Raw genomic sequence first — 4538 nt, forward strand, 5'->3', positions numbered from 1 at the left:
CTAGGCTCCAGCAGGCAGCCCCAGCTAGTTGTCACGTGACACTGTCTAAATTTCCCGCTGCTAGGGTCCAGTAGGCAGCACCAGCAAGTTGTCACATGACACTGTCTAAACTTCCCGCTGCTAGGCTCCAGCAAGTTGTCACATGACACTGTCTGAACTTTAACTGACAATGGAGGGCGCGAAGCCACTTCAGTGTCAGCCTGTCTCACCTAGACTTGTTATGACTTTCAAGCCATATTCGATCTTCCCGCTTCAGCCATATATAGAAGCTGGCTTTTTCGACCGCCTCCTGTATCCTCCTTATCAGTTTTCTAAGTTCCGAGTTTGAAAACGCAAATCTTCTCTTGAATAGCGTTGTCATTTTTCTTTCAATGAAGCCTCTAGCCCCCACTACTAATCAGGTTAGAAGAGATCTCTTTTTTTTATTTGTTGTTGGTGTTTAGGATAAATTATACATAAACAGTTATTGTTGTTATATGGATCTACAAACAACCTTTTAATTTCCTAAAATTGGTAACCTTGAAATTTAAACAAAACAGCCTTGTTTCTGTTTTAACAGCTACAAATCAGCATACAAATGATGACTCAAAACCACAGGCATTTTTGTTGTTTGGAACAACAAAATATGTTTTATGAAATTTTGACAGTCAAGCACATTTTTTTTTACAATAATCACTGTAAAAAATTCTCTGTGTTTAGCACATAATACTACTAACTGCTCAAGTTATTTTAGCCAACCAATCACTTAAAGCAGTTTTCTTTTTGCCTGTCAACTCAGTTCACTATTTTTCATAATTCGAAGCCAACTCTTGCCTCTGTACAACTTTGCTTCAGCCAGAAACAACAGAAATGAACAAAAATGCAACAATCACCAATCATATATAACTTTAGATCTTCATTGAAAAGATGTAATAAGTGACGTGGTGTACATAACAAATTTCTTTATATAAGAAGAGAAAAATGTTGAAATATGACAAACATGTTTTATAAGGCATTTTTTATTGTTCTTTTTCTCTTCCTGTATATTCCCTTTAGTTTATCACTAATGCTTTTGTCAATAAGCGGCTCATCATTATTACTATTTTCTTTTGTTTTTCATATCAATGCAGTATTACTACAATTTTTTTTACATGGAAATGCCTCAAGGACAGAATGTGACAAATGTGAAATTACTATCTCCCTAAAGAATTCAAGAAAAGAAAAATGAGCATCTATAGAATTACTGCTGACTTAGAATTCTACTGCAGCAATTAAGCAGAATTACTGTAAGGCTCCTGTAATTGTTGATGTCTTGGATGATTTTTTTTATTCTGGTAATTCTTCCCAGCAGATAGAACTGTCTATATTTTTTTTTCTTTAATCTGTAATTAGGTATAAGGCCATGATCACAAGATCTTAGTTTCGATTTCTAGACAGTGTGGTGCACTGTGTTCTTGAGCAAAACACTTCATCTCACATTGTTCTCTGGTCACTTTGACATCTGACGAGTGGTACATCCTATACCTAGACAAGCAATATAAAGGCAATTTGCTGTGAAGGAAGTGAGCTTATGTACTGAACAAATACTAGATTACTATAAACAAATAACTGTGCAGGTTGTTCAGCAAGAAATTGTAAAACCTTCATCAGCTATTTATGACAGAAGAGTCCACCAATTAGTTACTTCAATTTTGTGCTTTAAACATGCATCTTCATAGTCTATCAACCAGCAATATGTATCTTCCTTGTGCGCATACATATGGATGTCTAAACCTTATTTATTTATTGTTTAACTGATCCACTACCTAATATCAATTCCCACTTGAGTAATATGTTGATCTAATCCTTGAAATCTCTTCATCCCAGGGAAAAACATGTTTAGCTTCCAGAATTCAGGTCATTGTACATTGGTCTCATGTAAATTGGCCAAACAGATTATGAATTTGTGAATCCGGGAGTCAGATGCTTGAAACTGTGAGCAACTTTCACTAAGCCTATTGGTTTACTGGACAAAAATGCTAAGTATGGCCTGAATGACCCTCTGCAGTTTACTGAAACCCATATTGCGCATCAGAAAAAATTCAGGTAATATCTATCAGACTTTTGGAACTGCCTGAGCAGGTTTGCAGGGCTATGTCCTTGCAGTTTCTGTAGGCATCCAAAATGTCAAATTAAACATTTAATGAAACTAATGAGTGGGATGTTCTTGCACATGTCAAAGCAGTATATAACAAAAAAAGACTAGCTCCAACTGGGGAGTACATAGCCACTTGTCTGAAAATCCTCCTCATTACCTTCCCTGCTGTTTATGTCCATGTCACTGATTTGAAAGATCATGCTTTCTTCAAAATTCAGAACTTTCTGAAACAGCTCTGCTCATACCATTTATTGAAGCTGACTGTGAAAAGTATAAATCAGTGTTGTCAACCAGAAGAAAAATGAGTGCAGGGCCAGCTCAAGGTACTGGCAACTCAAGCAGTCACCTGCGGTAGCATGTTCTAAGGGGCACCAAGGAGAGCATGACAAAGACAAGGAAATTTCCACAACCGTCAGCTTGTACACGCTGAAGTTGAGCTTTCCCAGGACACCAGCAACCCTAGGGCCAGCCCTGAATGAGTGAATGCATTTTAGAAAACCTGATCTTGCTGATGGTTACCTTTTCCAGATTTAATGACCTGAGGCCATTGAGCAGGTGCCCTTTCATCCATGCAAACCCCAGGCCTTGTGAATTTTTACAGTTTATTCTTAGTATGGCCATGTAAGAAGGATAAGAAGGACAATTTAAAGAATTGTCCTGAATATGAGGATATTGGAGGACTCTTTGAAGGGCTCCTAAAAAGAATTATCTCTTGACCAGAAAAGCACCCTTCTTTCACCTATTTTTTTTTGTTCACTTTCTTCTTATCCTCCTTACATGGCCATATAAAGAATAAAGTGAAAAAAAAATATAGGTGGAAGAAGGGTACTTTCTTGGTCAAGAGATAATTCTTTTTCGGAGTCCTTCAAAGAGTCCTCTAATATCCTCTTATTCAGGACAATTTTTTAAATCTCCAGCATCATGTGGGGAATCTTATGTAAAGAATTTATTCACTCTTTGAATAGTTGCCTCAGGAAGTCTGTTTGTTTGCATGTGTGTCTTTAATATGGCAGGTTCATCAAAGCTCTCACCACCTGTAAAGATTTCAACCTTGTGTGTTTGAAAGTCATCATATTCTAGTTCTCCATTCAGATAATGCTGTAGTTGAGTGATACATCTGTACCATGTTGTTTCTGCTTTTGTTGTGGTCATTGTTAGTATGTCTTACGGTGTGGTTGTGGCAGTCTCTTTTTCCTCTGCTGTTGTTATTTACTATAGCAGTTGTTGTTATCGTCACCATTATCATCATTGTTATTATTGGCTTGTTGGCTACTTGTGTGTTTGACCACATCTTTTTGATTGCTTTGCTTGCTTTTGTGCTGTCAAAGCTTTCGATGTTAAGTGTTAATTTACTTCCCCTGACCTGCCCCTCTTCCTTGACGATCGCTCCTCTCCAACATTTTCTTGATGCTTTTTAATCATCCTCAATAATATCTTCGTGATCCTAGATATCGGAGGATGTTGATGCTTTGTCAATGTTCTCATGTATTTCTTTCTGTTGATCATGATGGTGATGATGATGATGAGCTTCTTTAGTTAATGAGTAAAGTTAACTGAATGAGAAATCCAGTGGGTTAATTAATTAACCAAGAAGTTCATAAGTTCTTTTTACATGCGCAAGCTTATTCCAAGGTCTGTATTTTATAATACATTTTTGAACAGTATAGCAGAGACACACATTAGGTAGGGCTTCATCTGGAAATCCTACAAAGGTTTATAATAGATTGTATTCAGTTTACAGTGACTCTGAAATACTGGGTGCAGCACAATTATCAGTCATTTTATCATAAAATAACAAGTATTAGGTTTTAGTTTAATGAACATTTACAGGCTGATTGTTATATTTATTGACTGTATTTTACATATATTTGCAATTCAAAATGGCCAACCTTTGCCTTCACCATAGCCCTTAAACTTTTTCAACTGAAGTGCATGCACATTTACCAATTAAATAACAAGTAAATGTATATGCCACATCCAGTTGATAGGATTGTTAGCACTGATGGAATTACTATGTCTTAAGCTTACAAATGTTACTAAGCAAACTATTGCAGATGTTCTGTGAGGGCACCAGTTTTCCAAACCTCAATTAGAATATTGTTCCAACCAGCAGCTTTTGTATTTGTGATATGTATTTCACATCCTGCAAGATTTTTGTGTGTGGAATTGTTTGTATTTATTAGTAGACCTTCATCAACGACTTGCTGGATTGGTGCTTTAGCGACATCAGATAGTTGACTAAGAAGTATTTTTTTCCATTTGGTAATATGTTCTTAGGGTTGTTCCATTTGACAATATGCTCTCAAGATTCCTATTGTGCAATAGTGAAGAATCGAAAGAAAATAACTTCCACCATTTTAGTGTGTGTGTGTGTGTGTGTGTGTGTGTGTGCGTGCATACATACATACATACATACATACAT

This window comes from Octopus bimaculoides, chromosome 6 (genome assembly GCF_001194135.2).
Source record: "Octopus bimaculoides isolate UCB-OBI-ISO-001 chromosome 6, ASM119413v2, whole genome shotgun sequence".
Lineage (NCBI taxonomy): Eukaryota > Metazoa > Mollusca > Cephalopoda > Octopoda > Octopodidae > Octopus > Octopus bimaculoides.